This window comes from Oryza glaberrima, chromosome 7 (genome assembly GCF_000147395.1).
Source record: "Oryza glaberrima chromosome 7, OglaRS2, whole genome shotgun sequence".
In the NCBI taxonomy this organism is placed as follows: domain Eukaryota; kingdom Viridiplantae; phylum Streptophyta; class Magnoliopsida; order Poales; family Poaceae; genus Oryza; species Oryza glaberrima.
In genome coordinates, this window is record NC_068332.1 from 15,970,170 (window position 1) to 15,983,657 (window position 13,488).

Consider the following 13,488-nt stretch of genomic DNA (forward strand, 5'->3'; position numbering starts at 1 on the left):
TAATATTATATACTTATAGCACACATAAATATACAAAATAGCACATATGCATGCATGATGAAGGTGTGTTAGAGCCTCTAGGGATGTAAACGGCCGTCCCGTCGACCCGTCTGATCAGTTAATTAATCAGATCAACTCTCACTTAATTGGTTCTTCAGGTTGTATGCCTGTCACTGAATATTTTTTTTTGCATTGATCCAGGAAAAGACAAAATTGGTTGATCAATGGCTCAGCAGCTAGCCTGCAGATCCATTTTGTGTTATCACTCTCTGAAGAGTCAGTATATCAATATGTGTGCAAGGAACAAAATCCTCGATTGATTGCAGGCATGCAACTCCAGTAATGAGACTGACTGTTATAATATATTCAAAATTCAGTTTTGCGATGCGTAAAAGCAACAATTTTCATTCGAAGGATTTTTTTGACCTAGGTTTTTCTTTGGAATTTGCTACAATCTTTTCATTCATAGATCACTTGAGATTCTTTGGGTAACCATGACATTTAATTCAAACTAGTAAGATATCTGTGCTTTCCAATGGGCCGTCTCATATAATTAGGGATTGGCTAGGTGGATGGATTGAGAATAAAACATAGACTAACCTATATAATTAGGGATAGGCTAGGTGGGTGGATTGAGGGAAAAGTATTGAATTCTATATTGATTACGTACACATAAAGGGACGCACAACCTCTGGTGCATGGTGAGAAGGGAACGGAAGGCAGACGATTACACTTTTAAAGTAGTAGAGATATGTTCGCTTACCATATTTTGTTTAACATTTTAGCTAAGAGTATGAATAGCGAGCAAATAAATATCTCAAGTGTGGAGTATTCCACAAAACCTTATTGTAAAGAGAAAATCAAGACTATGTTATTAACAAACAAGTATGATAGAAAGGTGAACACAATAATAGAGTCCATGCTAGGTACAATAATATGCAAATCTCGGGTAAGGCCACATTTGTAATGCATGAAAATTCCCTACTAGGATTAATGTTGTAAAAACCAGTGTTCGGTATCCAACCACGGAAAATCACTGGATAAGACCCAAACTTGGTGACGACAAAGAGAGATTCATGATATATATTTCTTAGCGAGGTTCAGCTGAACTTATATCTGTTTAAATCTGTACTGAATTTATACGTATATTCTACACAAGTTATAACAATTAATCGTTCCTGTCATCGTGTTCCGAACGAGGTCTAATTAAATCTCAATGGTACTTGGCTTGATAAGAAAGTGAAAATGTGGGTACCATTAACCCAATAACACAAGTGCTAATCATAGTCTGGCAGATGTTGGAGCTTTACCTAACTATAAACTCTAGCAGACGGCACAACGAAAAGCCGAGATTTTTCAGTGCCAATTTGGATTTTGGAGGGCCAGGCCACATAAAACGAAATCTCAAAAGCTATATATACATAGTTCGAAGAAAACGAAACCGAAAAGTTTGACGACTCACGAAGAATCCCAAGGAGGATTTGCCAAATCTCCCAACTTGCAATAAAACCAACGTCTTAATTTACTTGTCTCTGGTTCTTCTGATCTGCCTATAGCAGTAGCACCATTCTTTTCTATCATGTGTACACGTATATGCATACTAATCCATGCAAATTAATAGCTTATTTTACATGCAACCCAAGGTTTATTTAACTGCTAATCTTGTTGATTAGTCAGTGGGGTCCTGTGCCTTTTTGTACTGGAGAAGAGAGGTTGAGATAGAGCTGCACATATGATCCATGCCGTGCATCTTCCGGGCACGTATTCCGATGCGTGGTCCCAGCGGTGGATCGAATTTGTTGAAAAATATACCCTACCCTATGTTGTGGAGTACAGATTAATTAATTAGTTAACAGGGGGTGCTTTAGAAAACATTGTTAATTATCATGGTACTATGGTAGCTAGAGGGATTAGATGTGTAGATCCACTGGTGTTAACAATCATTGATCCAAATAATTTGGAGGGTACTGAGCTAGACATTTGCCTAACCACAAACTCCCCTACAAATTAAAGCCATTGGATTTGCTTTCAATTTGTTGGGCTCTACTGCGAGAGAGAAACAAACATGCATCATATATCTCTTCTAAAATCCTATGAAATTTCTTTTATGTAGCAATCCTCAGAAAGTGCAACACTCATACTCCCTCTGTTTTCTATTATAAGATGTTTATTTGACCAAGTTTATAGAAAAAAATAGTAATATTTTGACCAAAGATAAATTTATTATAAAAATATATTTAATTATTAATTTAATAAAACTAATTTGGTAAACTTAGTCAAACTTGAAATGGTTTGACTTTGACTAAAGTCAAAACATCTTATAACCTAAAACAGAAGGAGTATGTTTTAAAGATACAATATACACAATAATATATTCTAAGATGCAACAAATCCTAATGTAAGCATGCAGTATCCACCTTCTCCAACAAAAAGTCCTATTGCAAGTCCACTTGTTTTTCTATTTCCCCCTTAATTTAGGCCCCCTCAGCTAGCTCTTAAATTTTGAGATAAGAACATGAATACATATACTCCCATATGTCCCATAAAAAAAATCAATTCTTGGATATGAATCTGAAGTACATAACCTATATCCAGATTCATCTATAGAAACTAATTTATTTTGGGATATGGATGGAGTATACAAGAGGCAAGTAGTATATGTGAATGGCACATGAAGACAATATATACGAACAAGCTAGCCGTGTGCATGCATCATTGCTAGCAAGATGGAACCATCCATTTCTGTGGGGTCCCGGGGTTTGAAGATTTGGGCTATCTGCCTGTGAATATTGGGGAGAACAGAATGAGGCAAAACTAAAGCTCCTTTTTTTTTTATGGATTTAAGCCAGTGGAGGCAAACAGGAGACACCACCACCACTCTTTTTTTTTTTTGCGATCGGTGGAAGTTAGTATTATGTATAGTTTCTCTAAAAATATATATGTTTGAGATTATGTGGTAGAGCGTTCGACGATGTCTATGACCATCCGTGTTTATTCTGCTAGTGCTATATATAGGATGTACATTATGCATGAGAAAGAAAAGCCAAATGAACGGTATACCTTATCTCTTATATCAATTATTTCTCTCGTAATATTTTTTGTTACGTACATTATGATCGTCTCCTTGGATATGAAAAGGACCAGCGTAACCGGCTCAAAAACAAATTAAAGACGAAAGAGTCTATGTAGGAATACATAATGCATGGGTAAGGGAAACTTTTTTCCCCCGCTATATCATCTCTAGTTAATACGGAGTCGTGTAGACTGCTTGAGAGACAATCCTTTGTAACTCTTTCAAGTCATAAAAGTATGTTATTTCAGAGGCAAGTATAGGAATATGCAATAATGCATGGGCTAAGGGAAACTTTTTTTTTTCTCTTGTATCATCTCTAGGGAACCGGATTCTCTGACGTTAGGAAACCAACGTCAGAGGGCAGTAGTTTCTTCATCCACCATCCCTGAAGCATCCAACGCCTCTCTTGCTTTTGCTTTATTGTGGGGTGCCGCAACCTCTGTTCTCTCGCGCGTGAAGGTGATCGATTCATCGAGACGGCTATCAAGGAAGCGGTCACTGTCGCCGAGTCGAATTTTCGTCCTTCACATCCAAACCGGATTAACGCAGCCTACGAGGACGACAACAGCCCGATCTTGTTCGATTTGCCATTGTTAAGTCAAGTGTACTCCCTCCGTCCTATAATATAAGAGATTTTAAGTTTTTACTTGTAACGTTTGACCACTCGTCTTATTCAAAATTTTTTGAAATTATTATTTATTTTATTTGTGACTTACTTTATTATCTACAGTATTTTAAGCACAACTTTTTAATTTTTATATTTGTAAAAAAAATTTGAATAAGATGAGTGGTCAAACATTACAAATAAAAACTCAAAATCCCTTATATTATGGGACGGAGGAAGTATATATTTGTGTGCAGGTCTCCGTGTGGCGATCAAGTGCAAGAACAGCGCTGACGGCGAGTACGAGATGAAGCGGCCGGGAAGCTCGACGGCGCCGGCGCATTCAGCGTGCCGCTCGCCGCCGACCTCCGCGGCGCCGACAGCGTGGCTCAGCTCCACAGCGCGGCGAAACATAACGCGGCATGCCCCGGTCAGGAGCCGTCGAGGATCATGCAGCTGTCGGAGAGAACCTTCGTTGCCGTCGCCGGCAAGACCCACTGCGCGTCGCCGGTGTGCGCGTCGGCGACCATCTGCAAGCCCATCTGCCAGCCGCGTCGTCGACCAAGCCGGCGCCCAAGCCGCACCCTGGCCAGCCGCCGCACCCAACGCCGATGCTGACGCCGTCGTACGGAAGGCCGAGCCCGTACCACTCGCCGGCGAGGAACTAATTAATTAATGCCGTCGAGCTCACACATTATTATGATTTTTTTTCTGCTCTGCACTAGCTTAATGCCATTTATGATTTATTGTTGTCAAGGTTGGAGTAGCACAGATAGCTTATGTATTCGTTGATCTTGAGTTTCTTGGGTCGATCGAATAAAGTTTCAGGTTGATTTGTGAGGTTTGAGCCAATACAGGTTGATTTGTCTCAGGATTCGTTTGCTTGGCGCTTCCTCGCTCGCCGCCTCGATGAATCAATCCCCTTCACGCGCCAGAGAACAGAGATTGCGGCACCCTACAATAAAGCAAAAGCAAGAGAGGCGTTGGATGCTCCAGGGACGGTGGATGAAGAAACTACTATCTTCTGACGTTGGTTTCCTAACGTCAGAGGATCCGGTTCCCACTCTAGCTAGTTAACATGAAGTTCGTGTAGACTGCTCTCGAGACAATCCTTCATAACTCTTTCAAGTCAAAAAAAATATATCGTTCTAGACGTAAGTACATGATCAAGCTAACAATGAAAAGATTAGTTTTTTAAAACTTCAATTCCAATTATAATATAGTGAAATTCTGTTAAAGACAGAGAAAGCCATATATTGTACTCCCTACTTCTGATCTCAATGTTAATATAGTGCAATTGAAGACTAGTAGCTGTCCGGTCATGCTTATTTTCTGTCTTAATTACGGCGCGTGTTGCTTGTCGTCCATGGACGCCCACATGATTGGACTGATGAATAATTGACACAAAGCGATCGATGTTGCACGCAACATATGCACTGATCTATGAACACACACACATAATTAGGGCATGTATAAAAGTCACTGATGTCATGTTAGGTTGTTGCAAACATGCACAGATGCACATATAGAGTTGAGAAAATATAGCTCCATGTTTAGAAGCAAATGAATCATATGCCTATATAATGGCTACCAATGGTTCTCTCTTTCTATGGATCTAGACCATATGGAAAGAAAACTACGTACAGAAGATGTACTACATTATATATATAACTATATATCACTATCTAGCTATTTGACCTCAAAACTTTGGAAAAGTAATGGCTACCATTAATAAGTTTTTACACTATTTTTATTGTCATAGCTCTGAAAAATACACATTGAAAGGAATGTATTTATTTTTTCTTTTTGCTAGCCGTCCAAACCGTGTTCTCTTTTCCGCCTTAAAAGTTTTGTATTTCTCTCTCTTTTACCACTATTCTGTTAGCACTCACTTCTCTTTTACCATTATCATTGATCAATGTTAGTTGACCATTAGATTTGCCCCCAAAGGCCTATTATTCCCTTATGAAACTAAAAGTTATAACAAATTTCAAACAAAAAAATAAGGAGATATAGTTTTAATGTTGTTAGTTTTAAAGGTTGTATGAAAATGTATATATTGTAAGAAAATTTTCAGTTAGTTTTAAAGGTTTTTATGTGAAACTTTAAAATAAAATATGGAAAATAGTTTTCACATATAAATATTAAGTAGTTGCTAATATTGTAATATATATATATATATATATATATATATATATATATTAAACATGCAATGCAGTTAATTCCCTACTATAAATTATTTAATGAAACATTTGAGAACCGAATGATTCCATGGTGCATTGTTTTTGAAAAAAATAAGAAAAATAACATGTTCACCAATTTAATGTTTTTAAAAATCAATATACTTTAGGTAGACGAAATTTAATTATCCTTTTTTTTGTACTTGTTAAAAATTTTCAAAGGAATGTTTAATGTTGGAATATGCACAAGGGCATAATGGTCTATTAAGATAAAGTTAACTGTGCTCATCGGAATAAGGCATGCGTATGTATGTTCATAGGGGTGAGTGTGCGCGCGTTATGGGTGCTTGTGTTAGTAATGTGTTACTAAGAAAAAGAAGTTAAATGTCAACTACTCCCTCTGTTTCATACTCCCTCCGTCCCATAATATACCACTCATCTTATTCAACAAATTTTGAAATTATTATTTATTTTATTTGTGACTTAATTTATTATCTACAGTAATTTAAGCATAACTTTTCGTTTTTTATATTTGCAAAAAAAATTTGAATAAGACGAGTGGTCAAACGTTGCAAACAAAAACTCAAAATCCCTTACGTTGTAGGACGGAGGGAGTATGAAATAGATGAAGAATCATTGGCTTAGATTGAGTTCGGGAGTGAGGGTTGGAACCCTCACTCCCAACACATAGAGCGGCGGTTAGTGCATGATTTATTAAGTATTAACCAAAATAAACTTAAGAAATGGATTGATATAATTTTTAAAGCAACTTTTCTATAGAATTTTGGGACTGAGGTAGTACGTGTGTTATAAAAATTTTCTTATAGCAAAGTTGAGTAAAAAGATCTTATTAATCTAATTTTCAATGTTTTTAACTAATACTTAATTAATGATGCACTAATGAACTACCTCGTGCTCGTTGTCATGGGGGGAAGTTATGAACCAGTGGATTCGATGTCAGCCTTAATAGGGATGGCAAAACAAAAGGGTCTGTTGGGCTACTTGGCTGCAGCGCTGCTGCAGCGCTGTTTCACACAAGCCAAGCAAGCAGCCGGCTACAGCTGTGGCTGCCACAGCCTGGCTACGGAACACACCCAAAAATGCACACTAACGGGAGAATGGTGAAATGAATAAGTGCAAATTAAATTTCACCCAAAAAAAAGAATATTGTGTGTTCCCTTATGTGAGCTGAAGACCGCATCGATCATCATCCCTAGTTATTATATATTAACGCACGCAAGCATGCATACTGTGTAAGACAAAAGGGACGCTAGATAGCATATCCATGCGCGCATGCAACCACAGCCTATAGCTAGCTACTCCCTCTGTTTCATAATGTAAGTCATTCTAGCATTGCTCATATTCAAATATATATTAATGAATCTAGACATATGCATATGTATATATTCATTAACATTTATATGAATATAGGCAATGCTAGAATGATTTGCATTATGAAACGGAGGAAGTAGATTAGAATCATCTTTACTAGATTTTCACCATGTACCCTAACAGTGGTTTCACTGGCGCGATCAATCATGCAAGATGCATATGGACATGTGCCAACCCTCGTTGTTTCACTCCTAGTGCTTCATCATGTGTACGGGGGTCAATATTTTCCACCATAAGAGCCAACAGCTCTCGACTTCGGCGTGCACCATGGTCGACCATGACTGGGTTTACAACTTTACATACCAAGGAAAACTGGCCGGTTTCTGCGAAAAATATATTTTCTAGGACGGCTAAAAACATGAAGCGTTGGGTTTTTTTATTAAGTTTGAAGTGGATTTTAATTTTTTTTCTTTTACGAAATTCGATCAGATTAATTTCACCGCTTGTCAATGGTTTCATAAAAACCAATGTTCTAGACCTTCGGCTATAGCGGCAAAGATGGAGAGGGGAACAACTAGGATACTTCAATTTTGATGCTAAGATTTATCGGCCGCTAATAGTTGTACTTAGCCTCTAAATTAAGTATGAATTAGGAACTATGAACTCCACGTATGAAGTATGAATTATGAATTGGTGATGAACTCGATGTGCAAATCAAGTGAGTGATCGATATGCTAACTTTTAGCCTAAATTCTGTCAAATTTTTGAACTTTTTCCTAATATTTTTGACAACAGTTAATGTCTTAGCTGTTGGAGAGCTCAACCGCTAAGAGGCTTAGCCGGAGATTTAGAACTTGATAAAAACCAGAAAAAGCCCCTTGACTAAGTTTTTGTGAATGGTTAGGTGTTAGCTAGTAGAGGTTGTCCTTTGTCCTTGTTCCATGGTTGTTAGAAAGCTTCCTAAGATTTTATGAAAATCCGTTTAGTTTGAGATAATAGATCATATATATGAGTTGACCGTAGTAAAATTATGGCAAATATCACCTTTGATCTTGATGTTCAAGTTACATGTACATGAATTTACATCCACTGAAGTTTAAATCCTAACGTCTATACTTAAATAGTTATGTATCCAATCTTTTACAGATGATAAATAAAGCTCTTAAAAATATGTTTGATAGATAGAGTAGACATAGCCAGTCATCCAATCTAAGGGAGACTTCTCAAGAATAAGAGGAACATGATAACTATAATACTATTAAAAATGGTATTAGTATTAAAATAAAGTTTCTCTTGACAATCGATGACTTGACTGAACCCAATGTGCCATTCATTAAACCTACTATCTACACAACCACTCCTTTTCTGGTTTCATTTATTAGAGGAGCCTAGCTAGATAGGCACAAATGTTAGCAACGACCCCGATGATTCATTTCTAAACTAGCTAGAATTAAGCATGGTAACGACATGTAAAGGGAAGACATGTGCACACACTCACGATGTATGGTGTGGCGTGCCCTTTACACGCTCAAGACAGGCCAACCGTAAATCTATAAACCTCACAAAATCCCCATTAAGAGCACATCCACGTGTGCGTAATTATATATATGTATATGTTTTTTTAATTGTGTGCGTAATTATAGATATCAGAATTTAAACTCTACTGAGTATACAGGGTTGAACGAAAACAGGACAAAAAAAACTGACTAACCGACGCGGGACAAAAGCTATGTTGCTGAGGACTAAATCGGTCCATTTCATCCAAATTCAAATTTGAATTTTATTTTTTCGAAGAACTCATATAAATTCCTAAACAAATTAAGAAAATATGAATCTAAATGACTTGTTTACCGGGACAGAATGGAAAGTGTGAGAAAATAAAGAACATGTTCTGATGGGCTGTGCCGTAAGGCCACTACTGAACTGCAAATTGCAATATGTAAGCCCATTTATGCATTGGTAATAGCTCTGCAGGACCCCATTTATGTTTTGAACTGCAATAAGATCGAGTATAAGACCACGCGCTTGAACCTTATAAGAAGAAATTATGAGTGTGTTGGGGATTGAACATAAGACCTCAGGGTTAAAACTACATACCACTTATCAATGCATCTCTACAAGATTAACCTAACGAATTAACCAACGCTGGAGCCGATGTTAAACTTGCCTTCTCCGTTCAGTTTGGACTAATCTTGCCGTTTATTTCCGTTAGGAAAATCGTTTATTCCGATCGGTTTTCTATCGATAGCCAACAAGCAGAACGAGAAAATTCAAACTCGAATTCGGTTTTCTGTCGATAGCCGCAGAACGAGAAAATTCAAATTCGAATTCGAATTTTAGTTTGCGAAAATTGATCCAAGTCGGAGGTTTTTGTTCGGTTTTCACGAAAACCACATTTAAGGAGCTGGGTGAATAGCTAATACGGTCCTAAAGTTTCGCTTCGGGCTCAATTTAGTCATCGATGTTTCAAATTGTCCAAACAAGTCCTCTAAAATAATTATTTGGGTTAATATAGCCTTTGGACCCAAAAAACGCCACGTGAGCATGCCAAGTCATCCTCACATACAGCGGTATAAATGAAATATCATTCTACCCTTATATATCATAATTAAAAAAAAAGACACAAACAGAAAAAATAACAAGCCAGCCTAGGCCCAACATTATTGCGGAGGGTGAACGACAAAAGGAATTTATACAATCCGTGGTTGGCTGCAGCAATCGTAAGTGACAATTCTAAAACGATCATGCACGTGCGAAATATTTATCTTCTTTTTTTTTCTTTCTTTTCTATATGGTATATAAGGGTAGACCACTGCATGCGAGGATGACTTGGCATACGCATGTGTCACTTTTTGTGGGTCCAAGGATTATATTAACCCAAATAATTAATTTGAAGGACTTGTCTGGACAATTTAAAACCACAATTACTAAACTAAGCCCGAAGCGAAACTTCAGTGCCCATATTAGCTATTCACCCTAAGGAGCTTTATTAAGTCCTGGTGGTTAACCTATTGACCTGGCAAAATATATTCCCTTAAAAAAACTGGGAAAATATATAAAAGAAACTGCGGCCTGCTGGGCTATTTTCTTAGGCCCACGTTAACAGCATTCACGGCCCATGCATCTCCGAATTGGAACATGACTAATTGTAACAATGATAAAAATAATTCAGAAGCATTCATAGAAATATGGTTGATAGCCCCTCCATCCCATTTTAACTGCAGCCATAATTTTCCATGCACAACTTTGATCGTCCGTTTTATTTAAAAAGTTTTTTAAAAAAGTAAAAAACAAAAGTCACGTATAAGTACTATTCATCTTTTATCATCTCACAATAAAAATACTAATTATAAAAAAAATCAAATAAGACAGATAATCAAAGTTGGATACGGAAACTTATGGTTAAACTTAAAATGAGACGGAGAGAGTATTTAAGAGATTAGGAGCGCACGATCGGCCCCCACAGGCTTCTATATTGTGAAATGTAAATTGTTGTAAGAGTAAATTGCATTAGCAGTGTTATGAAAATAGATGCACAACGGAGACACGAATTTTTACGTGGAAAACCCTTACGGGAAAAAACCACGGGCGCCGACCGGCAATGATCACTATAGAGGAATTGGATACAAACGCAGGGGATACATTGGGCTATCGCACCCTCCCCGTGCAGCTTACAAGGGATATATATAGCAGAAATCTAGGAGCCCTAATAGGAAACTAATCCTATAAAGTAGAGTCATATTAGATAACTAATCCGAATATATTGTGGGCCCGAAATTCGGATCACATATTTAACAATCTCCACCTTGAGACGAATTTCCCTTGTAGCATAAAAATCTTCAATCTCCAAAGAACCTCGTGATGATAAAATCAATGTGCGCCAAATAGTCACTTGGACTATAATCCATAACACCCTTAATCCAGAAGAGGTAGACCATACTTCAAACTCACCATTGGGAACAAATCCTGAATCTGCTGGTATGACATTGTGGAACCCAGCAGCTGGTATGACATTGTGGAACCCAGCAGAGACGCGAAACTAATGCACAAACTTCAAACTCGCCATGGGAATAAAATCCTGAATTTGCTGGCATTAATTTCTGGAATCCAAACAGAAACGCGAAAAATTCTTGTGCACAAAAACGAAGTACTTAGATCCCCTGATAACCTCCTGGTATGTAGGGTACAATGGTAGCAAAATTCGCCGGACAATTTGATCACCTTGTGATCTAGAAAGGAGCGAGGCTCCCTCTCGACGACTTGAATGTATTTTTTTTTTAAATCTCAGGTGCATGACTTATCCTCCTTGAAACATGCGCCAACTTGCATCTTCACTTGCCATAACGAGATTGCATCTCAATCCAGGAGTGGTAGATCAAACTTCTAACTCGCCTTGGGAATAAAATCCTGAATCTGCTGGTACAATTTGTCAAACCCTAACAGAAACGCGAAACACTCTAGGTGCATAAAACAAAGTATTTGATCTCCGTAAAAAAACCTCCTGGTAGACTTGGCTTTGTGAACATAGCAATTTGGAACGTGAATTTGTGTTCCCTGAACAGAACCAAAACAATGCAAGGCTTAAATCCCTGGTACGATGGATATGTGCACGCAGGAAAAATCCAACGTGAAATTTAATTCACATGAACAGGTCAGGAACGGTGGCTTCCGCTTCCTGACTTTCTTTTCTCCCGACGTGGGCGTGCGCTGGTAGATTGATCTCCTGAGTCCCGACGTGTGCATGACGCCGGTAGATTGGTAGGTGGACGCCGGCTGCTCGGAGTCGACAGATGACTCCGCTTTAAATCGGCGAGACGACGCGACGACACGCGCCTGCTGCCGCCGATCAGATGAGATCGATTTCTTCGATCGTGGAATCACGCCGGTGACCAGGACATCATATAGATCGATCTGATGGATGGCCACGAACCCAACAACGAAGCGACGATAGATCGGATCTCCAATGCTCTGGTACCACTTGTTATGAAAATAGATGCACAACGGAGACACGAATTTTTACGTGAAAAACCCTTGCGGGAAAAAACCACGGGCGCCGACCGGCAATGATCACTATAGAGGAATTGGATACAAACGCAGAGGATACATTGGACTGTCGCACCCTCCTCGTGCGGCTTACAAGGGATATATATATAGCAGAAATCTAGGAGCCCTAATAGAAAACTAATCCTATAAAGTAGTGTCCTATTAGATAACTAATCCGAATATATTGTGGGCCCGAAATTCGGATCACATATTTAACAAGCAGTACATATATCAAGTAGGTATAATTTAGTACACAAACTTGTAAAACGCTTATTTTAGTGTATGTACATGTTTGATGTGTGCGAACCAAGATGAAAAAACACAAAATGGCCAAGCTTACCAAGTTAGACTTTGGTTAGGACACGATGTATACAGGCATGAGACATGCTATATTTGTAAACTTGATTTTCGCTTTATTATTGTCAGTTCTACCTCTTGCATAATTTCTTTTTTTTTATTTTTCTCCGTGCACTCTTAGGCCTTATTAAACATTTTTCTGAACAATGTATGTCTATGCGGCACTCTCCTCACTTACATGTTAATGTAACATCCTAATCAACACTTAAATTAGCAGGATTAGTCTTGTTTGTGTGTTCTTTGGCCTTGGTTCACATGGACCTGGCAAGTTCATGTACCAAAATAAGTGTTTTACTAATTCATGTACTACATTGCATCCATCTGAAGTTTGTGTACCGCTAGTGTAATTTACTCTTGATGCAAATCATGGGTAGGGATGAAACGAAGCGGATAATTTCCATCTGCTATGGGGGAAAAGAATACGGATACCGTTCAGAGTGGATAATTATCGGATAGTCCGGATACGGATATGAATACAGATATATTTTCCTGGATATGAATACGAATATGGTGTCGAGGCTTTCGATGGATACAGATATCCACTGAAACCATGAGACGTACTCATTTCTTTATAACTCTAGGACCTTTAATCTACCTTTTTAGATTTTAATAGTAGCCAATCTCATAACATTAGTCCACACTATTAATATTATTTAAACTTTTAAATATTTTTATAAATTATAATATATTCAATGTAAAATGAGCTAATTATGTATGATGGTATTTGTTTCTATTAGAAGTTGAGGTAGTTTTCGTGTTCCAAGAAAAAAGTGTTTCCGCCAATCATATTCGACCCTTATTCATATTCGAGATAAGTTGTATTTGTTTTCGTATCTGAGCTATTCATATTCATTTTCATATCCGGTGAAAAGAATAGTAAAATGAATATGGTATGAGCA

The 13,488-nt window shown here is 37.8% G+C and overlaps 1 pseudogene; it reads left to right on the forward strand.

Annotated features, from left to right (window-relative positions):
* Positions 1–3,202: 3,202 nt before the first annotated feature.
* On the forward strand, positions 3,203–4,697 carry LOC127780235 (uncharacterized; annotated as a pseudogene).
* Positions 4,698–13,488: the final 8,791 nt, after the last annotated feature.